The following is a 25,493-nucleotide window of genomic DNA, read 5'->3' on the forward strand; positions in this document are numbered from 1 at the left end:
CCAGCGCCGTCGGTGCCATCTTGTCCCACTATGGGCACGCACGCCTCAGTCTTTCTTAAAGGCGCAGGTGCGCTGGCGTGATGACGCCAGCACGCAATGGTGCCAAATTTAAACTGTATAAATAGACTGAAAGGGCTTCCAGAGGGTGCCCGTGATAGAATACTTATTCTAGTGGTTCCTGAAGCCTTGTGCTGTTTGTTCTTGTAAACGTTATCTGTGATTCCTGGTTTTTGATCCCTGCCTGTTCCTGACTATTCTGATATCTGAACTCTGACCTTTGCCTGCATTTCAACTACTCTTTCTGCCTGATCCCATCTGTTTGATTACCCGGTTTTGACCCTTGCCTGCCTGACGATTCTTGATATCTGCCTGCCTCGACCCAGCCTGTCTGACGATTCTCTCGCTTGCTCCATTTGTACCGTGACCTTCGGCGAAAAGACTTTGCTAACAGCCATGCCCCTTTGCCAGCCAGAACATCTTGCCTTGCACCTCTCGTTAAGTCCAGGTGGCACCCAAGTAAGCTGAGGGCTCCTCCCGAAGCCCAATGGTGGTCACACTACTGGTGAAGCCGAGCCAAGACCAGGGTACTTGGCACCTGTTCTGGTATTGGGTGCCGGTCGTGACAGTACAGATATCTGAGCACATTTTATTACGGAGTACACTAGCCATTCTGAACATAAATAATACACAAGACAGTAGAGCCATAGTGGAAATAGAGGCGGGCTCAAGCAAAGCAGAAATGCTGCTGCCCCAACTGGGATAAGTTGCTTTCCCTGCAGCCCTCTAGCTTTTGGGTGCTAAAGGACAACTTTAGATGAATGCAGGGAGTTTTAGTACAATATATAAGGAGCAACTTGTTGAACATCCATATTAACAATATCAATTAGTTAAACAATATAATATGTAAGATGCCAATTTTAAGAACATATTATTGTAAAGAGCCACAGCCATAGCAAATTACCTCTCTGCCCTGCAATACAAATTTCCCTGTTAAACCGTATTTTGTAATGCACAATGACAATACACTGGTTGACTGTGTCCCTACTGACCTTGCACTCATTTAGATACTCCTTTTTTTTTAATAGCACATGATCACTGAGTTGGTGTAGGGTTACCTAAGAGCAGTGCACAGTGGAAATGTGTGTGTGAGTGAGGGAGAGACCCAGCATCAGCAGGACCAGTACAAACCGCCTTGATACACATCATCAGCTGACCCCCCCCCTCCTTTTTTCCTTCAGAAACAGCAAGCCCATTCTCTCAGCCTACTCCACCTACTAAATCATCTGAACCGTCAAGAGAAACAGTCTAATACTGTACATCCATTCATACTGCAAAGAGAAAAAGGCAGGAGAGCAGTAAGAAAGCTAGCCCCAGCAGTGCTACTACTGATCAGGTAAATGACTTAAGTACTCATTTTTTGTTGGAAAACCTATGCACATAGCAGTGTTTAATACCATGCTGTTCCGCATAAGTATGTGTATTGTTTCTCAGGCAAACTTCACCACTTCCTAATAAATTCTCCAGCACTGTATTAAAAACATTTCATTCTTTTCTCCATTAATAACAGTAATGCCCAGATTTGTAGGGGCGGAGTTGTCCTTCAGTCCTGTGAGTGGAGAGAAATAGCTGTAGTATTGTGACGTGCACTAGTCTACACTGGAGTTTAAATCACGACACAGAAGTCCTGTTTCTTGATACAACAACCAATTGCGTTCTACTTTATCCCCATGTGTTGGAATGTTTCTGTTCTGTGGAGCAGGACTTTATTTAGGCACAGAAATGGGAATGCATGATGGAAATGAAACCATTGTGTGCTGTAGTTAAACTATTACAATTATACATATTTGCCACCCTGCAATTACTATGCAATAACTATTAAACATTGGGTATCATAAACTGAGTTTATCTGGAGTAGTGTAGTGAAAATGACATGATGTCCAGATTAAATATAGTACAGGTGTCTGTTATCCAGAAAGATCAGGACCTATGGTTTTCCGGATAAGGGATCTTTCCATGATTTGGATCTCCATACCTTAAAGGGCAAGTTTACTAAATGGTGAATTAAGTTTTTTTGGCAAAATTTCCCAAAATGATAATTCACTGTGAATTTGCCAATTTACTAAGGCGAAGAAGACAAATCACTAGCAAAAAGCAGAATCCCTGTGTGTCATTAAAGGCAGCTGCTAGAATTGATACAATAGTTGCTAATATTCCACAGATACTGCGGAGAAATGTATCCACCAATTGTATCAACTAAACATATCAAACTGTAATCATTGAGAATTCTACAGGATCACTGATCTGCCACACTGAGACACTAGAGACAGTGACATTAAACTTGAAACTTAAATTTTGGGAAAACGGTAAAAAGTAAAAGATGGAAAGCAATTGAAAAAAGTCGTTATTTATGGTGAACAATCTGAAAACAAAAACTGAAAAAAGTGTTTGGAAGGTGAATAACCACTTTAAGAATGCAATAAACCCTACTTGTCTGATTACCATTTATACCATAGCATAAAGCCTGTCCCTTGGCAAGCATTCCTCTCTATGACAGTTATGACAATAATGAAATAACAATAACTCATATCTATTCCTACCAGAAGAGGTAGATCCCATTACTTACAACTCCTTGTCTTGCCTGCCCTCCCTCAGTGATCTCTCTGGTCTCCCACTTCTATCCCATTAGGATCCTCCCATTGCACTTGTGATGTTTTTGTTCTGGGAGTCCAAGGAGAGAAGTCCAAGTCTAAGGCTCCATTTTGTATTTACTGAACTGTGAAGAGAAAATGGACATAGCCTGGACCTAGTAAGGTCCAGTGGTAGACATTGTACAGAGGACATCCTCCTGATATTAATGCAGTTATAGAGACATAGCAGGGAGAAACTTATATAAATGAACATGAAACACAGAAAGAAATCGCCAGCACTTGGTCTAACCCACGCTGTGGCGTTGACCAGCTGCTATGTGCCAGTGCTCAGTCTAGCCCATAACCTGGAGTTGACCAAAATGTGTAAGCTCACATGCCACGTCAAGGCCCCTCATTTTACGTGAGTCCTACACTATTCATTAGCATTCTAAGTATGTAGTGCATTTGAAATGAAGTCCCACAGCAAACAACATTACTGATTAGTAACACCAACAGTGCACTTACTAACAGAATACAAGTAGTCCATAGAGTGGGCACAGATAGTGTCACCAAAACCCTAACCTTAAGAAAGAGCTCTTGAGTTAAAAGCCAAGAATTAGCAATGTAAAACACTAAATTTACTAACTCAGAAACCACTAAACACAGAAAATTTATGTAAACTGCAAAGTCATTAGAGGATAACTCTAAGTATGTTTACGTCATTCATTAGATTCCTAGGTGTAGTCTTTTTTTTTGGGGTTTTTGTTTGAGTTGGTAGTTAAAGGTGTAGGAGAGGCAGAGATGTTCAAAGTCTGAAGGAATGGTCAATATTAACCCTTTTTGCACCTTTAAGAAGTATGCTACGTCAGTTTCTTGAAAGCAAAAAATTTAAATGATAATGTGTCTTAGAAATTGTCTGAAACACAACATCAGATTTAGCAGCAAAGTATATTATATAAAGATAGTATTCTGAAGTGAACATAAATTTGAGATGTTCCAGGCAGGCAGGAAAGGTTTAAAGGAACAGTAGCACCAAAAAAAAGAGTGTTTTAAAGTAATGAATATACAATGTACTGTTGCCTTGCACTGGCAAAACTGGTATGTTTGATTCAGAAACTATACTATGGTTTATATAAACAAGCTGCTGGGTAGCTGTGGGGGCAGCCATTCAAAGCTGAAAATGACAAAAGGCACAGGTTACACAGCAGATTACAGATAAACCTTGTAGTATACAATGGCATTCTACATACCTTATCTGTTATCTACCACACGTCCTGTGCAGTTTTTTTTTAATATAAACTATAGTAGTCTTTCTAAAGCAAATGCCCCAGCTTTACCAGTGCAAGGCAGCGCTGCATTATCTGTTCATTCTATAAAAACACTTTCATATTTTGATGTTACTGTTCCTGTAAGGGGTGGCCCTGAGAGCAATTTTTAAGGCAAATTACCTGGATTTGATATTGTGTCAGTAAGACACGCAGGTTATCCTGCACTAGTGGGCACTGGTTGCAATGGCCCAAGGCAGGAGGCAAGGACACAAGGTGCAGAGTGAAGCCAGACATCTTTAAATGAGTACTAAGGGGTGCCCCTTAGGGAATTAACACTTGTAGGATATTACTACTGACCCCTAATACTGTAAGTCAGTAGAGCTATAATAAATTTCCAAGCTCTTCTCTACCAGCTGATTTTCTTGAAGATGCTGCATGCTCCATTTCCTTGTTGTTTCTACACCACGCAACTTCCTTGTAAATTTCTAGATCCTCCCTAGGATTCTCTGCTGCCTTCCTATGTAGTGTTGGCTATTGCCTAGCAAACTGTTCTACTGAAAGCAGATGACTGCAATGCACCCCTTTAAAACATATATCAATATATGTGTGTGTGTGTCAAAAATCATTTTTTACTTGGCTTGACCTGTTGGATAGTCTTGGTAGCAGCTTAGTTTCACTTTTGAAAAAACATGTACTTTACCAAATAACCACACCCCTTAAAAGACTGGTGCCTATCCCATCCATTTTGAGATTTCCATTCTGTATGTCTATGGAAGTAACATAAATTGGCATTACTCAATTTTACATACTGTAACCCCTGTTAACTATTATAATTGGGGTAAGGAATAATAAATCATGGGACAGGCTACACCTATGGTGTGATATGCATCAAAAGGCATATTTTTTCTGTAAAATACTATTGTTTCAAAATCTTTAATGCAATGACTTCTTTTTAATTAGAAATGTGAATGCATCTGGATTATCACAGTGATTTTTGAATTGTAATACATTGTACTTTTTTCATTTTAAATGCTAACATTTATTTCTGTCTACAGTATACAAGTATATAAGTATATGGGTGGTTAAAATTTAAAAACAGGCTTGACATGTTTCAGGGAAAAGCTGTTATTTAGTCATAGAAATTGTATAATAGCACAACAAGAGTTTATAATCCCTCATTATAGGAGTGGCTCATTAATCCCAAACAGGTTCAGTACTTTCATATAAACCAATGTAACAAAACAACATTTTCATGCAAAGAACAGATTAAAATCACAACTTAATTCTTTACATTTTTAAAATAATATACTAGAAACAGTTAATGTCAACATTGTAGTTTTAAACTACTGCTATGTACAAACACCATTGATAATCACCATTTTAGTTCCATGCGGTCAAAATTTTGCTTGTGAACTGTAATGATTTGCAGATAAATAGTAAGATTAAAATATTAGCTAATTTCTGTAAAGGGGCAGCTCACTTTAGGAAAAACTTTAAAGTGACTTAAACATTGGCATTAGACATTCTACTACAGGTATGGGACCTGTTATACAGAATGCTCGGGGCCTGGGGTTTTCTGGATAACAGATCTTTCCGTAATTTGGATCTTCATACCTAAGTCTACTAGAAAATGATGTAAATATTACATAAATCCAATAACCTGGTTTTGCTTCCAATAAGGATTAATTATATCTTAGTTTGGAACAAGTACAAGGTACTGTTTTTAAATGCAGTTTATCATTTTTAAAAATGTGGTTTATTATGTGATTTTAATGGAGTCTATTTGAGTCAACCCTTCAATAATTTGGAGCTTTCTGGATAATGGGTTTCCAGATAATTGATCCCATACCTGTACCGTCTGTAATTAGGTCTTACTGGGATATTTCCTTTTTTTAGTTTTGTATCTCCCAGGCTTGGAATTTCAACTTCAATCTGGTCCCTAGGGCTTACTTACCACAGCAACTGTGCGGCAGCTTTGAAGTCAGTGTTTAAGATACATAGTAGAGGGCCTTAAAAAAGCTAAGCAATAAAAAAAGCAGAATACCAGTGCCAGTGACCCTCAGCAGTCAGATTATGAACTGCATTCTAGAAACAAAGGGAAAAGGAATGCTAAAAATGAAACAAAACACAAAATAAATATTGGTAACATAAAATCTGCTTAAAAAGGTGAATGTAGATATAACATACAAAAAGTTGATTTCAAGGTGGACTTCCACTTTAATGCAATGCACTACTAACATGAAATCCTTCAGTACTAGAATCACCATCCCAACTCTGGAGGGAGTCTAGTGCTGGAATATTAAAGGAGAACGGGCTGTACAGTAAAGAAGTCCAAGCATTTCAGCCTGCATATCATAAAATGTGCTGCACACAAACAATCTTTATTAAGGTCTTTAACAGAGGCCTACTTTTTACGCTGTGCACCTTGCCCTCCCTCTCTCCCTAATTAATGAACACTGATAATTTCTAATTCTAAGAAATATACACATGGCAAGGATATGGTCCTTTCTCTATCATACGCATAAACTAATGATAAAGTAATAGTAAAGGTCAGTTTTGGAACTAAAAACCAAGAAGGTTTAACATATTAAAATAATAAATGTGCCAGAGCACAAAGCTTAGGGAAGACTGTGGGGGGCCACCAGTGCTAGCGCATCCCTATAATACCGCTCACACACAAGGCATGACATCATTGTAGAGAATATGTTGATGTCAGAACCTAAAAACTTAAAAAAAAGTGCATCCTACAAATTGCAAGTACTTCCACCAACAGTGAGTGATTATTTTTTTCTAAGCACAAAGTTCAAAGTTTCACTAATGGTCCTTGCTATTGTGGGTAAGTACTTAAGGACAGATATCCGAGTCATGTACAGTGCCTTGCAAAAGTCTTCACCCCCCTTGACATTTTTCATGTTTTGTTGCCTCACAACCTAGAATTAAAAGGTAATGTTTGAGAGTTTGCACCATTTCATTTACAGAACATGCCCACAACTTTGAAGATTTTTTTTTGTGAAGTAAACAACAAATAAGACAAAATAACAAAAATCTTCAACGTGCATAACTGTTCACCCCCCCTTAAAGTCAGTATTTTGTAGAGCCACCTTTAGCGGCAATTACAACTGCAAGTCACTTTGGATAAGTCTCTATGAGCTTGCCACATCTTGCCACTGGGATTTTTGCCCATTCCTCAATGCAAAACTGTTCCAGCTCCTTCATGTTGGATGGTTTTTGCTTGTGAACAGCAATCTTCAAGTCTGACCACAGATTCTCAATTGTATTGAGGTCTGGACTTTGACAAGGCCATTCCAACACATTTAAATGTTTCCCCTTAAACCACTCGAGTATGCTTCGGGTCATTGTCCTGCTGGAAGGTGAACCTCCCTTCCAGTTTCAAATCACAGGCATACTGACAAAGGTTTTGCTCAAGAATATCCCTGTATTTAGTACCATCCATTTTCCCTTTACTCTGACCAGTTTCTCAATCCCTGCTGCTGAAAAACATCCCCACAGCATGATGCAGCCACCGCCATGTTTCACTGTGGGTAATGGGATGTGTTGGGTTTGCACCAGACATAGCATTTTCATTTTTGGCTGAAAAGTTACATTTTAGTCTCATCTGACCAGAGCACCTTCCTCCATACATTTGGGGCCCAGCTCTATGGAGTGTATGGCATATTGTGGTCCTATGGAGAGATACTCCAGTCTCTGCTGTGGAACTCTGCAACTCTTTCAGGGTTACCTTTGGTCTCTGTGCTGCCTGCTGATTAATGCCCTCCTTGCCTGGTCTGTGAGTTTTGGTGGACGACCCTCTCTTGGCAGGTTTGTTGTGGTACCATTGTTGTGGTACTATGTCAGAAAGGGTGTGTTAATACTGACAGATCATGTGACACTTAGATTGCACACAGGTGGACTCATTTCCCTATTCATGTCACTTTTAAAGGTAATTGGTTGCACCAGGATTTTTTAGGGGCTTCATGGCAAATGGGGAGAATACATATGCACATTTTTTTTATATATATTTTTGCATTTCACTTCACCAACTTAGACTATTTTGTGCAGAGCCATCACAAAAAACAAGATTAAGAAACATTTAAATTACAGGTTGGAATGTAACAAAATAGGTAAAAAGCCAAGGGGGTTGAATACTTTTGTATCTTTACAATTAATTAGATGGGGACAATTTAGAACAGTGCGTTCTGCTTCTCATGTTGATTTTTTAAGGCTAATAGTTTCTTTACCCATTTATGGCTTCAGAGAAACCTGAGCTTTTTGATATTAAAATATGACTGTGCTTTGTTGACATTGTATTCAGACTGGAATGCATTTTACCTTAACCCTATAGATGTCAGCAATGCCTTCAGTGACTCATTGTGCTGTGCACTAAAAAAGGCTTGGGTTTAAAGGAATTAAGGGTTGAAAATGAATATCTACTTTAAAGGTCACACCTTCATAGTTGCACATGAACTGCCACTGTTTAGCAAATAATGAAGGGGTATGGCTGACTGCATCCAATCAGGGACAAGCACTTGTATGTGCAGTGGAAAGAACTCATCGTAGTACAGCTGTTGGAGGAGGCAGTAAATGCAGCACATTGCACAACCTTTAAGGAATATTTGTGAAAATCTGCCTTCCTGATTTGACAGGTGATGTACAATTTTCTTTGGCAAAGTATGAATTGTGAGTAGAAAATTGTGCAGCCGTGCCATAATGATGGCCCGAGCCATTAATAAATGTTTATAGCAATGTTTAATCATTTTGCAGCTCTGGATACAGGGTGCTAATATGAATTTTGTCTCATCATTTCAGTTTTACCACAAAAATATGTTGCCCCAAAGTTACTGTTGTAATCATAAAGTTATTACCGGTAGCAAGGAATGTTTTATTTACTAATTAATTACAATATTGTATTCAAATTGAATTCATACATTTTGCAAATATTATGCTTGGGTATTTCATTTTGTAACGCTTGCTTTATTTACAGTAAAATAGCCTTTTTTAACATAATTAAGCTTTGTGTTTGAAAAAAAAATCACAGGGGCACCAACATTTAGTGCATGTTTTATAACAGTTTGAAGACAGTAATAGTGTTTCAAGTAATCTAAAGATGTATAACTATGGGGATAAATATATATATATAACCAGTGACTGGCCAGCTTTGCTGAAAGTTAACTCACAGTGTCCCTTCAGCATTCCACTTCAATTGTTCCTTGTTAACGGAACACTTGTTAACTGAACACTTGTTAACTGAACACTTGCTAAGGTTTTCTGCCACAAGTACCTTCTGTCACATAACTAAAGTGATTTGTCAAAGGCAACTTTGCTGCCGTCTGATTCTTTATTTTTTTTTTTTCTTTGAAGAAATGAAAAAAATGTTGCCATTCCAGCACATCTTCTTCTCTGACTAACATGCTTACTCAATCCTTAACTCGTGGCTTTTTTATCATTTGCCGTAGCTCTTGTTTTCTTATAAGGATAGTGAGTTTAGCTTCCCTGTACTTGTATTTATTGCACTTACTGCTTACAAATATTACAAAGGTCATGCCTGTACCTGCATATGTGGGTTCTCATAGAGGCAATTTATACTGCCTCTCCAGACAAATGGAATGCCACCTAGTGATGCTAGGCACCCCTGGAGTTATCGCCATTCTGCCCGTAATTGCACGTCTCACAAAGCGGGTCACATCAATAGGCTCATCGGACTTGCACTGAGTGAATTGAACGCCAGTGCCATTTTGATTGTGTCCTTCAGAAGTGACTTAACCCATACTTGATAAATGCTAGATGCAACTATACATCAATAGCCAAATGCAGCAGACCTCAAACTGGGGGTAGGCAGAAAAGGCATGTGCCTAGGTTGCCAATCTGGGGTGGTGCCAGGCACCTTCTATGTCTATATGCACGTGTGTGCTAGAGGTGGGGGCTGGGTTGCCTACAGGGGCAATTCTTTGCTTCTTGCCGCCCGAGGTGGGTTCTGCAATGCCGTGCCCTTGCACCCCATCGATTACCTTTTTGCGCAGGAGCGGGTCCAGGGGGCCACATCGCTAGTGCAGAGATTTGCAGTTGGACCTGTTTTGACATATCCAGTTGCAGGCCCAATTTGGTAAGTGGAGCAATTACCATGGAATGGAGGGAAAATTATGGATTATGGGTAAAAACAATGATGATTTTCTATCCACAATTACATTTTATACACTGTATTGGTAAATGACCGCACTTCACTTCATTATAGTGTAGAATAAAGAATATTGTTGGAATATTATTGCAACAATACCATTGCATTGTTCAAGGACATTTTAGTTAAATGTCTAGTGGATGTTTTCCCATAAGAATATTTTCATTAAAAACAAAACTTCATTCTTTATGTGAATAAAATAAAAGATGGTGTTTAATTAAAGTAACCTTAATTATATTGATGGCTTAAAGTATACGATTATATGTCAAGTGACTTGATCACTTATGTCAATAAAGACGTCACATAGTTTATTTATATTGGTTTATACTTCAGGATTCAGGAATTTACTACATTTAATATATTCTGTCTCATGAACTACAGCTATCAATTACACATGCTGTTTCCTGAGAAGGCTTTAGATTTATGAACTCATCATATACAGAACCTTTCTTGTTGTAGGAATTACTGATCTTTATTGACTGTGCATGCTGCTTCCTGAAACAGTCCTAAATTGTGCACTATTTTGTTATTGCTCATTTTTTACGTAGGTTTGATGAATGAAGTAGAATGTATTTCTGGTTGTTTATACATTTGATATAATATGGATATGGGATTGATCATCTGGAATGCTTGGGGATTTCTGGATAAGAGATATTTCTGTAATTTAGAATACCATACCCTGCTAAAATTCATTTGAACATTTAATTAGGATTGTTTTGACACCAGTGTGTATCCATGAAGCTTAGTTAGGTTCAAGTACAATGTTCTATTTTATCATTACAGAGAAAAAGGAAATAATTTGAAAAATGAAAACTATTTAAAATAGATTGTTTTGCCACCAATATGGATTAATGCAGTTTAGTTACCACCAAGTACAATGTACTGTTTTATTATTAAAGAACAAAATTTGGTAAAAATACATTTGAAATTGTTTATTTTTACTTGTTTGGGGGGTGTCTTGAACAGTAATCTAAAAGTGATTTAGTGACCTTCCAGGGTTTCAAATGGTTTTAGCAGGATATATTCAGGCTAGATAATTGGTGAACTAAGCCAATGGAGTGTCCAGTGTTGGACTGGCCCACCGGGATACCAGGAAAACTCCCAGTGGGCCCAGGTGTCAGTGGGCCTCTTGCATCTAACCATTTAGCATATTTCATTATCCATATTCCTTTATGGGGAGAAATGCTTAATAATGGAAAAATATAGTAAGTAGATATAAAAGAGTAGAAGAATAAAGAGGTTGAGAAAGGAGAGGAGGAATAATAGTTTGTAAAGTGGACCCACTGTCTAAGGTTTTCTGGTGGGCCCCTGGCATCCCAGTCCGACAGTGGGAGTGTCCACATCTGTATTGAGAATATAATTATTTAAAGAAAGAGAATTCACCTCCAATTATCTAGTCCACCAATACTATAATGATGAATTACAACTTAACTCTGTAGATAGAGATAAAAGGCAATATTTATTTACCACCATGCCATGAACTGGTTAAAAACATTTAAAACAAGCAGCGCTGCAATGGAAATGAGGGATCCCTCTCCACTAGGAGTGTGCTAATCAGCGATTCAAAAGAATCACACCTGAAAGATGCATGCAATGGTATGATGAAAGTCAAGGATGAGCAAACTGAAGATAATTAGCTGATTTAGGCCACTGTAGATGGCTCTATATTTACAGTTTATAAGAAAAAGCAACTGGAGGAAAATCCAAATAGTAAGGATAGTGTTGTGCCAGTTCAAAGAAGGTTTTGAGGGATTATCCGGAGTAGTTATATTTCCACCCGTTTTGAGGGGGATATTCTCTCTAATGAGATGTCAGCCCATAAGCCTTAGTTGTATGGTCTGATCGAAATGGGCTGTAATGCTTGGAGATAGCATATAGATTGATATAATGCTGCCTGGGCGTTCAGTCAGATAAATAATCCCGTAGTTGCAGTTTATAGTTCAATAGCCGTATTTGCAACTCAGCAGTCGCTGTGACCCCAATGGGAACTAGTATCGTGTAGAACTAGGCAGTAACAAATCAGTGACGTGAGGGGGGGAACATGGGTTGTAACTGATGCTTTTGATTCTGAGCTGCATGCTAAGGATCAATTGCAAACTCACTGAACAGTTATGTCCCATGTGGCCCCCCCTTAAAGTCGCTGACTAACTCAGAGTTAGAGAGCTGAAAATTAGTGAAGTAGTGTTCTGGCTATTATATTACACATCTGCTCACTCCAGCTTTTATAGATTACATTTTTGGCCAACTAACTATATTAGAAACATTTTTTATTTTGCACAGCCTATCTGTTTATCCAGTTTTTATTTTTACACTGAACTGTTCCTTTAATATTCTGCGACCCCCCAGGACATTGGTGTGAATGATACATGGTGCTTGCTCACATACCTATTTGTTGTCAAGCATAGGTCAAGGTAAAATATCTTTGCTCTGTTTGAGCAATTCAGCACTAGTTATTCCTGTATCTCAATTTTATTTAATTTTATAAAACTGAGCTTTATCTTTCTGTGGGATCTGCATTTTCTTTTTTGAAACAATAGTGGGGTAAAGGGCAAAATCTAAAATTAATAGTAAAGCTACTTTGTATTTTCTTAATGCTGTGAGCACAATTACTACAAACCAGCAGTCCACTTTACAGAAATGTTGTGTTGGGTAGTGAGGATAATTACCGGACAATAACACAAAAAGTGAAAAGAACTGGTCACTTTCGTGTTACTGGTGTACAGTGGTTTCACACATGGCAACTTGTAACTTCTAAAGTAGGATTTAATTGGCCCATGGCTGCTCCGGCCATGAGGCAAGGTGAGAACTTCCGGGCTGGTGCAGAGAGTGCTATTGCACTCATTACACTAGTAATGATGACCCGCTCCAATGCTAATTTTTAAGCGATGAGGCATCAGGGCTGCTGCACAGGGTTGGACTGGGGGGCCCAGGGCCCACTGGGGCTGCTGTCTCAGGCCCCCCCTCAGCCACCCCCCACACCCGCCCCGGTTTTTGCCGTGACCAGCCCAAAGAAGGGAGGTGGTGGCAAGAAGAAGCTCAGGGTGCGGATCTGGGCGGGGGGGGCACTGCTGCTGCCTCGGGCAGGATCACCCATGGATTGCCCATCAACTCATTAGCAAAAAGTGCTGGCAGTTCCCACAGACAGACATATAAACAAAAAGTCAAGTGAATTTTGTGTGACTGGTGTAACGTGGTTAAGCAAATAGTAAACCATGTTTAATGTATGACTTGAATGCCCATTGGAAAATGTGCTGGCAGTTCCCATAACCTCCCAGAATTAGAGGCCACGCAAACACCTCAATAATTATTGCTTATAGGCTCATACCTCAGTGCTTGGAGATTAAAGAAGAGGCTACACAAAAGGGCCTATTTATCATGCTGTGTAAGGGTAGGACTACACGGGCGTTTTTGGTGCGATACGACGTGCTGCAACGGCAATGGCATACATCAGTCGTTTCGCATCGGATCAACACTGCGACTTCATCTGACATTTCTATCTCTTACCTTATTTGACGCTGACGTTTTGTCGCAGTGCGTCGGATCGTGCCGAAAACGACCATGTATTCCTACCCTAAAACATTGAAGAAAAACATCACTGGTGATGTTGCCCATAGAAATTCGATTTCAGTTAGAAAACAAAAGCAAAGATCTGATTGGTTGCAATAGGCAACTGTTTTACACAGCATGATAAATAGGCTGATAAATATTATCTTAATTTTTTTTTCGGCATAAAAACCTAGGCATATAAATAAGGTTTCTTGTTATCAAGCTTTTAAAGTGTAGTCCTGTGCAGGGGCGCTCCACCAATGAGGCGAGTTGAGACACTCGCCTCTGGTTGCCAGGGGCGGCAAAAATGCCGCTCCTGGTAACTAAGAGCCGAATTTCCGGTTTTCAAACCGGAAATTCGGCTCTTCTAGCGCAGAGAGCGCTATCGCGCTCTCTGCACGTATCGTCGCGGACCGCCCCTGCCCTCTCCGGCGCTATAAAGGTTAGTGCCGGGAGGAGGGAAGGGGGCGGCGAAAGAAGGCCGCCTCAGGCGGCATTATACCAAGAATCGCCCCTGGTCCTGTGGTTATTTTTTCACTGGCCATGATCATATCATGCTGATAATATAAGACCCCTATGTAATAAGGGCCATAGCTAAAATTACATTTTCTTTTATTATGCATAAAAAATGGGGGTTGACTTCCCCTTTAAACAAAACAGGGGTTGTTTGTCCACATGCTGCAATTGTAATATGTGTCTGATGTGTATTTAACACTTGTTTCAGATGCAGGTTGGAGCACACCAAAATGCATTGTTAATTGATTCCATTATATTCTGCCTTTCTGTACTCATGAACGTTCTGAGTTGCATTTTACTCCATTTGTTTCATTGTGTTTAAATAGATGCAGCATTCTGCATTGTCTTGCACTTGACACACGTTCAGAGACTAGTAGAATAGAGAAATGCGCTTGGAACTGGCAAACGCACTTAGCTGCGTTTAAAAAAATAGTGTATAAGCAAAATATGTGTTTTTTCATGCTCAGCATGTGTGAAAGACACAGAATAAAATGCCCATGTGCAGGAGCCCTTACTGGGACTATTTTTAACTGCAACTTGTATGGTTAAAACTTTCAAATGGTTTCCATTTTTTATTGGTCGACTCAAGGATGACACAAGTTAGGAAAGATAGGAGTTACAGCTAGGGACTGACCACTGCCTCCCTTCCTGTCTCTCAGGGAAACACTTCAACTGCTAAGCACCTTCTTATGTACTGATAATTCCATAAAGGGTTAAGGAAAACATGTTGCTGATTGTAACCTTTATAGAACAAGATTAGGTGAATAACAGTGTGTTTTTAAATTATACAATATTCTATAAATGTTAAAATTATACAATATCCTATACATGTTCTTTTATCCTTTATCCTATACATGTTCTTTTATAGATAAATGGATTGCTAAAGGAACATGCTCATTATATAATATATGATTTAGCCACACACCTTTGGCCACTTAGTTCTGCTCTATAAACCTTATGATAGACAACATTGCTATAGGTTGCTGTATAATTAGTATAGGACAGAACAGATCCTCTCTTTCCATTAAAATATCACTTCCGCCCACCCCAGCTCTCAGTGCATAAGAAGGCAGTTTCAAGATAAATGGTTTCCATGGAAGAGATTATTCTAAACTAGGAGACAAGCAGGTATGTTTTTTTCCTCCCCCAAGGTTACACATTTCACTTAGTTTAGGAATGGTGCAAGAACACTGCCTTGATGAGTTCGGTCAGCTTGCGCATATCTGTGCAAACAATGAAGCCTAATGTGTCTCTTTAAATCTAAGATCATGAGTTCTGTTGCATTATAATGATCCTGGTAGCTGGAAAATCTCCATTAGTAGTATACTTTTTTTGGTATTGGGGTGAAAAGAGTTTTCAGTACAAAGACAACTGATTTACTTTTTATTGCTATGGTATATGTTTCTATGCTCCTGTTATAGCTTCAGCTTTTGACCACAAGTAATCAAGGGTTGCTTCTGTCTAAGGGTAGAACCCCACAAGCATTTATCGTTGGATCGCCGCCCGCTAACAACGCACGCGACAAGTCAGATAGAGACGCAGGCGTCAAGATTCTAATTGGACTGAATGAAAAGTTGCAGGTAAAAACTACATTACATCTGAAGCGACACTACTGACGGATGTGGACGCAGAAAGCAGCACCTTCATTCCGACAGTTGGACTGTGTAGTTTTTACTTTTGACTTTTCATTCAGTCCAATTATATCTTGATGCATGCAACTCCATATGACGTGTCTCATGCGTTTTGTTGGTGGGCGTTGAACCGATGAAAAACGCTTGTTTCTAAAATGCTCTACCCTAATAGGCAAGGGCCATGTTTAGAAACTTGCAGACCATGAACAATGTGCTAATTAAACCACTGATATATAAAATACCCATGTTGCATGGCTGGTTAATAATGATCTGTTTTTTATGTAATGTGGTTGTACCAGAAGCAATGTGTCTAAGCTGTTTAACAAATTTAAATATAGAATATGGTGAATTCCACATAAGCTGCAGGGGAGCAAGGTAGAAACTGCAAGGTTCCCTAGTGTTTATTACTACAACTGTGTGCAATTCATCAGAGCAGACTTAATGTGCTTGCTGCTAATAACATATATGGATGCAAGTATCTTTGTGAACGGTATCAATGCATGCACAAAATGCCTTGGACTTTGTTAATAAAATAAAGCCCTATATATCAACCCTAATAACTGCAGACTCGTATTCAGGATCAAAACTAAGTACTGAGTATATTTATAAATATAAACAAACATAATGCACTTACAAATTCATTAGAAAAACATCATATATTGATGTTGAACTTTTGGTGCAGAGCTATAATATTGGGATTATACTGACCAGTCATTTAGTTACTGGTCAATATAATCCAATGTAATATTTAGCGGGGGCCATTTATAGACTATGCACAGCACATAGTCTAGTGTTGATTGTAATTGTAGCAGAAATAAAAATTCTCTGTGCTTGCACATTAAATACACAAATTTTGCTCAGTTTTAAAGAGATAAAAATGCACAGGCAAATATGCTCACTGTGCAAATCAATCTGCGCTGTTTATGTTTGTTTTAGTAGAATTTAGAGCTTCTGGGCTTGGCCTTTTGGGGCAAAATGTCACTCTGGGGTCACTGAAATATTTCCATTAATAGGACTAAAATTAGCTAGCTTTTGCAAATTTTATATATATATATATATATATATATATATATATATATATATATATACTGTATATATATATACTGTGTATATATATATATATACTGTATATATATAATTGGCTTCTGTTTGTGACTATAATTGTTAGCAAAACAAAAGTTTCATTTATCTGATTGGCCTTTAACTGTGCCTACAGGGAAAAGTTAATTACAGTGTACAGGCTATAATGGTGCCTTGAGACAATGTTAATTATACAGTACTATCTGTTGAGTTGTCTAAAAGCATTTTGGAGAAGCCTACATGGTGTAAATATTAACCACAAGTTTTCGGAAAAAGTGAAAGTATTTGTTGCACTAGGACTTTAAGGGTCTGGCCACACGGGAATATTAGTCGCAGTTGACAAAATGGGTGGAGTCATAGGTAGGGCCTCAGGTAAAGATTTAGGTTTGGGGTCAGCATTGATCCCCAATCATTTCATGATTCAAACAAATGCCGAATCACACAGAAAACAAAATAATATGATATTATGTTATGGTGTAATTGTTTATACCAATGTGCCCTTCTTATACCGGGTGGTTAAAATGGTTAATGAGGTATTTTTTCACATACTTAAAGGGTGCAATATCCTCAAAACTGAATAGGATCTGATATGATAAAAAAAATATTCTTTGAACATGTGAAAAATCGCTATATATTTAGCTGAATGAAGCATGTTTGTGGATTTTAGTACTGGGCATACTCGTTCCTGGAATAATTTCCTTTCTGTCCAGCAAACTCCTTCTGTACTTCCAGGGCAATTTGTAAAATGAAATATGGGTTATTTGTCTTGGCATAGATTTTTGGCAAATTTATGCATTTCGCCATCTGCCAATTTTCTTGCAAAATTGCGGCAAAAATCCACCGTGAAAAATTTTGCTGCAACAAAAAAGTCACCAAGACAAAATTGTCACTGAGACAAAACAGTCACCACAAGAAACACTCCCATTGACTTTAATGCATTTGGCATTAAAAAAATTAACAAAAAATAAACAAAAAAAAATAAACAAAATTCCAAGACATTTCTTTGCCTCTCTATATTGGTAAGATATTTATGTGTAGTGCTTTTCTCAACTGCAAAATACAGCTTTAAGAACAGTTAACATGAATCAGAACATTTTCTAGAGTGCAAGGACCAGACATGGAGTAGCTTCAGTTTCCCCTTTAAACTTATGTTTTACACATATAACCCAGGGACAGAAACTTTTAATCATGGCAGGCCACAGTGACTAAACTTCAGCTTTTTTTCCCTCAAGGTGCAAGTCCCTGTCCTGCCACTAGGGGATTGCCTAGGCTGCAGGAAGCTTCATATGTCTTCCTCCATCCTAGCCAATCCTTTTGAAGCTATACCGGGACTTGCATCTTGAGGGGAAAAAACTGGTAAGTAAAGCTTTTTCTTTCTTTTTTTCCCTTTCACATGATTTGTTATTATCAGCCAGGTTTCGCCTTGCCTATCCTTAATGAAAATTCTCCCATGTAAACTTTTCAACAGCCATCAGTTGCACCCACGCTTCCAAAGTTTAAAGGGGTTGTTCACCTTTGAGATAACTTTTAGTATGATGTAGAGAGTGATATTCTAAGACAACATGCAATTGGTTTTCATTTTTTATTTGTGTTTTTTGAGTTATTTAGCTCTTCAATTTGCATCTTAATCTGGTAACTAGGGTCCAAATTACCCTAGCAACCATGCATTGATTTGAATAGGATACTGCATTATGTGTAAGTATGAGTAAGAGAGGGCCTGAATAGAAGGATCAGCGATAAAAAGTAAAAATGTTACTTATTGTTTTTTAGAAGGGAGTCAGCGATGCCCATTTGAAAGCTCCAAAGAGTCAGAAGAAAAAGGCAAATAACTATAAAACTATATATAAAAAAAAAATAATGAAAACCAATTGAAAAGTTGCTTAGAATTGGCCATTCTATAACATCATAAAAGTTACCTTAAAGGTGAATCACCCCTTTAACATATTCTTTCAAGTTTTTTGAAGTTCCATCCATGCCACACGACATCACGGGCATGCATAAAAATCAGCTTTTGGCTCACACATGTATGTTAAATACTTTCACGGTCAAAGATTGTGACACAAAATGGCATATTTATTATCGCTTTGTAAAAAACATCAGGATAATACACCACACACTGCCAGGCTTTACCATTTAAAAAATGGCAGAAAAAATGGCTTACATTTTTTACGCTTTTTTTTTTTTGAGTGTCATCTGCTGGAATCAATATAAAATAACTACGTGAAATCTGACATTCGCATGCCGTAAACTTACACACACCTTGATAAAGTCCCATTCATTTTACATTGTTTGTTCAGCAAATTTTGTTTTAAGCAGCATAATAAATATGCCCCATAGACTGCAGTTAGGCATCAAAGGTATGTTCTATGACTTCATGCATCATTTAAGAAATATAATGAGGGTCTTGACTAAACGTTGATGACTCTCAAGCAGGGTCAATGCTGAAAAGTCAGAATACCAGCTGTATGACAGTTTGACTATAAGGGGCAGATTTACTAAGGGTCGAATATCGAGGGTTAATTAACCCTCGATATTCGACTAGGAACTAAAATCGTTCGACTTCGAATAGCGCTAATCCTACGATCGAACGATCGAAGTACTATTCGTTCGATCGAACGATTAAATCCTTCGAATCGAAGGATTTTAATACAACGATCGAAGGAATATCCTTCGATCAAAAAAACACAGGCAAGCCTATGGGGACCTTCCCCATAGGCTAACATTGAGTTCGGTAGCTTTTAGCTGCCGAACTAGGGGGTCGAAGTTTTTCTTAAAGAGACAGTACTTCAATTATCGAATGGTCGAATAGTCGAACGATTTTTAGTTCGAATCGTTCGATTCGTAGTCGAAGTCGTAGTCGAAGGTCGAACTAGCCCATTCGATAGTCGAAGTAGCCCAAAAAACACTTCGAAATTCGAAGTTTTTTTAATTCGAATCCTTCACTCGAGCTTTGTAAATGTGCCCCTAGGTGATTGAGCCATTGTAGTAATTTGAAACATTTATCCCCATATATAACAAAAGGCACAGAGTTTGACTAAAGGCAGTAATCCATAGCAAAGGTGTTTGCTGAATGTATGCTGATTGCTTGCTATAGGTGATTAGATCATATATAATGCTGATTTCACAACTGTTTGAACTCCATTAAAAGTCAGTGCTGCTACCCTTTCCCTTCTTTTCACTTGTAATACTTTTTGTAGCTTTTAGAAAATGATGTAAAACCTATATACATATAATTATATACCTATTCACTGTCTCTATAGTAAATTTTGTATGGTTTAGACTATTGATTTATGTAATATTTAGAAATCCTGTTAAGATTACTGTCTGCAAGCTGCAAGTGTATTTTTATTTTAGCAGGCAATGTGACTCTTCTAACTTTGACAGTATGGAAAATTCTTCCCCTACTCATAGCTTTATAAGGCTGGAGAAGTAATGTCGCTGCATATGTAAACTCCGTCACATGCCTCTAACTTGGACGAGTGACACGTCACCTGATGCAGCACGTTTGTCTTTTTATAAATGGAAGGGGTGAGCGAGTTGTTTAACTCTTCATTCTTTTGAGAAGTTGCCTTTTCCATTGCATGTGCACTGTTACATTTCAAGCATACCATAAACTCCCAGGATGTAAAGTACAAAGCAGAGGGCATTATTATTTCTAAACAGAAACTGCAACTGATCTGGAAAGTGTTTCTGCTGCTCATCTGCCAGTAACAATGACTCTGTGACAGAATATATAAACTTTGCTAGACATCTGTGTGTCTAGATGGTCTAGACACACAGGTGCCCTATGTGTCTAGACCATCTGGTTTAAAAACTGCAGTCAAAAAAGGAATGATTCAGATTTTTTACTATGAGGTGTAGTTATAATGACTGACTATGCTGGCATCAGTAAAGATGTGTGATTCAAACTAACCTCCTTAGGCTTTCTATTTGTTTTCCAGCAGGAAGAGGTTAAAATTCACCTCCCCAACCACATACCAGCAATAGTAGGATGTGGGTTTCAAGTTCAGGCAGTTTAGTTTATTTAGTTTAATAAACAAGCACATTGCACACATATCTGGAAATAGCCAGGCCTTCTCTCAGTCTAAATATGCATTTTTTTGCAATATTCTTAGTAGAAATTTGGCTACAAATAGAGACAACTGTATTGGAGTTGGGAGGTAACAACATAAAAGGGCTCCTTCCAGAAACGGTCACACAATATACTTTGTGATTTAACTGAACTTATAGCAAGGGTGAAAATGTATAATATATCCATCTCTTAATTTAGCTCTTTTTTATTTATGAAAATACCTGTAATAGCAGTCTTGTTGCTTGCTAATTCACATGGACACCAAAATGCCCCATATGTCATTGGCCTTAGACTAGTGCCTTACTGGGCTGTTTCTGAGTTTGCATTTATACCCAGGCCAAGAAACAGACAAACCACTGGCCTCTGCATGCTCCTTTGTCTGCGCTAAAAGCATTGAATCAGCCTGGCTGCAGACATTGAAAAAACTCAAGTGCATTTATATGCAGGCTGAGAAACAGCCCTGTGTGGCATTAGTCTTACTGTTAAATTAAAGGAACTGTAACACCAAAAATGTTTTAAAGGAAAGACAATTTAATGTGCTGGTGCCCTGCACTGGCAAAACTGGTGTGTTTGCTTGAGAAAAACAATTATAGTTTTTATAAATAAGCTGCTGTATAGCCATGGGGTCAGCCATTTATGCACAAGAAACATAGTAGATAACAGATAATTTATGAAGAATCCCATTGTATACTACAGAGCTAATCTCTGTTATCTGCTTGTATTCTGTGCCTTTTCTCCTTTTTCAGCTTTAGGGCAGAGGCAGACATGGAGATTCAGGGAGATTAGTTGCCCGGTGCCAAATCGCCTCTTCTTCGGGCGACTAATCTCCCCGAACTGCCTTCCCGCCAGCTAGAATCTAAATCACTGGCGGGGTGGCATTTGGATTGCTTCATTTTCTGAAGTTGCCCGAAGTTTCCTCATGAGGTGACTTCAGGTGACTTCAGAAAACGAAACTCTCAGAGTGCCATCCCGCCAGCAATTTCGATCCCAGTCGGCAGGAAGGCAGTTAGGGGAGATTAGTTGTCCGATGAAGAGATGATTTGTCGCAGGGCAACTGAATCTCCCGAATCTCCACGTGTGTCTCTGCCCTTAAATGGCTGCCCCCATGGGTACACATCAGTGTGTTTACATAAACTATAATTGTGTTTCTGAAGCAAACACTCCAGTTTTACCAGTCCAGCACAATAATACATTATATTTTCATAGCTCTAGTATACTTACATTTTTTGGTGTTACTTTAACTAGTTGTTTTTTTAAGCAGCAGTGTATAGCAGATGATGACCCAGTCAGGCTCAATGGTTCTGCTTCAGCATGTGGAGCACTGGCACTGTTTTAAAGAATATCTTCAATCTCTGCCATAAGACTAGTCACGTGATATTTTCTCCCGTGGGGCTAAATTTATACCAATAATGAAAAGCAAGCACGATAAACAAAAAAAAAAATAATAGGAAAGATTTGATGTTTACGTAACCTAAACATATACACAAACCCCATTGTCCACAGACCAAATCAGTTTAAAAGTGCCTAAAATGTAATGTAAGCTCTTTGGGACAGGGGCCTCATTTCAACTGTCTATTGCAACTATTATAGTTGATGTATTTATTCTCACTGTTTAATTTATATTAACTGTAGCCCTTTTAAAAATCTCTTCAATCACTGCATGCTCTTGTGGTTCTGGTGTTATAAATACATACAATTCAAAATAAAGTGGGCTGTTAGTTACCTAATATTGCGTCCATTCTTTAGAATACATTTCCTTTCCCTAAACTTGTTCTTGAAACTTATCTGTTATCAAGGCATTTGAATAACATGCCCTAGAACAAATTTCATATTATGTATTCTGTCTGCCCTTTTTCTGTATACACACACAGCGTAGATACAAGCTAAATCCTATATTCCCACAGATAATAAAATACACGTGTAAAATAAATAAGGCTCAAATTTCCCTGTGACAAGCTTGGCGAGAACATTATTACAAGAGATAACTTAAAGTACACAATAGACAATGCACAATTTATGGTTTCTGGTGCACCTTGCCAAAATTCCAAGAGACCAAAGCCAACTCACTTATGAGTCATTTGCATATTCTGCAGACTGGTATGTGTACATGGAAACTTGGTCATACAAAGTGCTTACCCCAAGGTGTTCTTTTATTGAACTTGCTTGATATTTAATTTTTTGATGTGCTATTGATATTTATATTAGGATTCCCTTCTACATTTATTAAAGATCTATTAAACTTATATTGTGACATAAGGATGCTAGGTCCCTTCCTTCAATTACTATCAATCTATCATAACAATTGGTTGAAGCGTACAGCCTCTGCATCCTCATTCTCTGGGAAAAAAATAATCTCAGTCTATCAGCCACCAAAGATGAGTGTCCACATTCTATGGGGCCGATTCACTATGGGTCGAATATCTAGGGTTAATTAACCCTCAATATTCGACTAGGAATTAAAATCCTTCGACTTCGAATAGCGCAGATAGTTCGATCGAACGATCAAAGGATAATTCCTTCGATCGAACGATAAAATCCTTCGAATCTAAGGATTTTAATCCAACGATCGAAGGAATATCCTTCGATCAAAAAAATTTAGCCAACCCTATGGGGACCTTCCCCATAGACTAACATTGACTTCGGTAGCTTTTAGATGGCGAACTAGGGGGTCGAAATTTTTTTTAAAGAGACAGTACTTCGACTATCGAATGGTCGAATAGTCGAACGATTTTTAGTTCGAATCGTTCGATTCGAAGTCGAAGTCGTAGTCGAAGGTCGAACTAGCCCATTCGATAGTCGAAGTTGGATTTAGCGCAGATAGTTCGATCGAACGATCAAAGGATAATTCCTTCGATCGAACGATAAAATCCTTCGAATCGAACGATTCGAAGGATTTTAATCCAACGATCGAAGGAATATCCTTCGATCAAAAAAATTTAGCCAACCCTATGGGGACCTTCCCCATAGACTAACATTGACTTCGGTAGCTTTTAGATGGCGAACTAGGGGGTCGAAATTTTTTTTAAAGAGACAGTACTTCGACTATCGAATGGTCGAATAGTCGAACGATTTTTAGTTTGATTAGTTCGATTCGAAGTCGTAGTCGAAGGTCGAAGTAGCCCATTCGATGGTCGAAGTAGCCCAAACTCCGAAATTCGAAGTTTTTTACCTTTGAATCCTTCGCTCGAAGTTAGTGAATCGGCTCCTTAATGTTATTTAGTCAGCAGGTGCATGGGATGGTTTACCAATCTTGCATGGCACTGGACTGTGGGTACTACAGCTACAGAACATGTAACAAATCGCTGCCTGAACAATATCTGCAGTGGTAACAAACATTTAAACCATTTAATGTAACAAGAAAAGAAAAACAGTTTCTCATTTGAATCACTACGTTTATAAATGTGCAGATAATAAATACTGTACACCAAATACTGAAAAGTATCAAAAGCTACAAATCAAATATGGTAAGATATGTGCATTACAGAGCTAATGACTGCTGTTCTGTACTTAAAGAAAAAAAAATCTCTTCTTGATCTTGCTCAGTAGGGTACCAGATTATGTATATTAGGCATTAAAACTAATACACACATTTTTATTAAATTGCATACAATTACTCCTATAACGGAAAATTTTTGTTCACATACTTCTTTAGACTAAATGTGACTTAACTATACTGATTTGTTGTGTCCTAAAACTAATGGTCTTTTCAGAATAAAATATATATAAAAAATTAGAGTATTACTGTTATCATGATAACATTTATATTATTTTTCCCTATCCTTGGCCCTTCCTTTATTTCTATGATCAATTTTTGTGCTGGGAAGTAGAAAATTATCATCTCCCTTAGTTTTTAGAGCTCATTCACTTTTCTTGGCTTGTCTGTGTAAGCATGGGTGGGGAAGCAGTGTAGGCAAGCTTTGTGTGTGTTGGGGATGTTCCTATTGGTTTCCAAATGTCAAGTGACTTGTTTTATAATGGTATAGATAGGAGTTATCATGTTAGTTTTCCCCTTATGGGGAAAGATGGATGATGCCATATGGTTGGAGTAGGAAAGGCCCTAGTGAAGTTATATGATGAGGCATGTCTCTATCCAGGGGTGTATTTAGGAGAAAGATAGTCAGGACTTTAGTAAGCAGTCAGAACAGACAGGGTAAGGTCAAAACAATAAAATCACAAAGTATGTACAAAGGCATACGAGTATAAGGGACAGACAAAGGAAGCAGGTAAAGGCCAGGAGCTGGAACAAGGAAAAGAAGCCATGAAAGGGAACAGACCTAATGTACAAGGAGCAGGAATCCGGGCTATGAGCAGAAAATGACAGCAAATGAGTCAGAGCAAGAGACCGGATTAAAATTGGGATTCGAGTGTAGAAGGAACTCCAAGAATGAGACATATCAGAGGCAAGGACAAAGTGCAGTCCTGAGGGTTTATTAAGCAGACACAGAGGGAGGTGTCATAAAATAACAAGTATTAGCTGGTTAATGAAGTGTAGCTGAACATAATTGTCAGAGCCTGAAACAGCACACAGCCTGACTCTGTAACTCAGAGGCAAGTTACAGAAACCACAGTACAAAAATCCAA

General features: G+C 38.3%; 1 protein-coding gene across 6 annotated transcripts in view; it reads left to right on the forward strand.

Moving 5' to 3' along the window:
- Positions 1-1,219: 1,219 nt before the first annotated feature.
- Positions 1,220-25,493, forward strand: part of LOC108713132 (monocarboxylate transporter 2) — a 45,034-nt gene continuing 20,760 nt past the window's right edge. The window contains exons 1-2 of one of the 6 annotated variants that reach the window (XM_041588581.1): positions 14,769-14,889; positions 15,181-15,257. The gene's annotated coding sequence lies outside the window, so the exon portion shown is untranslated. Of the gene's footprint in view, positions 1,394-8,438; positions 8,539-14,752; positions 14,890-14,975; positions 15,258-20,225; positions 20,369-25,493 lie in introns of those variants that run through there. The other 5 variants (XM_018255915.2, XM_018255917.2, XM_041588582.1 and 2 more) reach the window with 5 other exon arrangements.

The sequence above is a fragment of the Xenopus laevis genome, chromosome 3S (assembly GCF_017654675.1).
Source record: "Xenopus laevis strain J_2021 chromosome 3S, Xenopus_laevis_v10.1, whole genome shotgun sequence".
Taxonomy (NCBI): Eukaryota; Metazoa; Chordata; class Amphibia; order Anura; family Pipidae; genus Xenopus; species Xenopus laevis.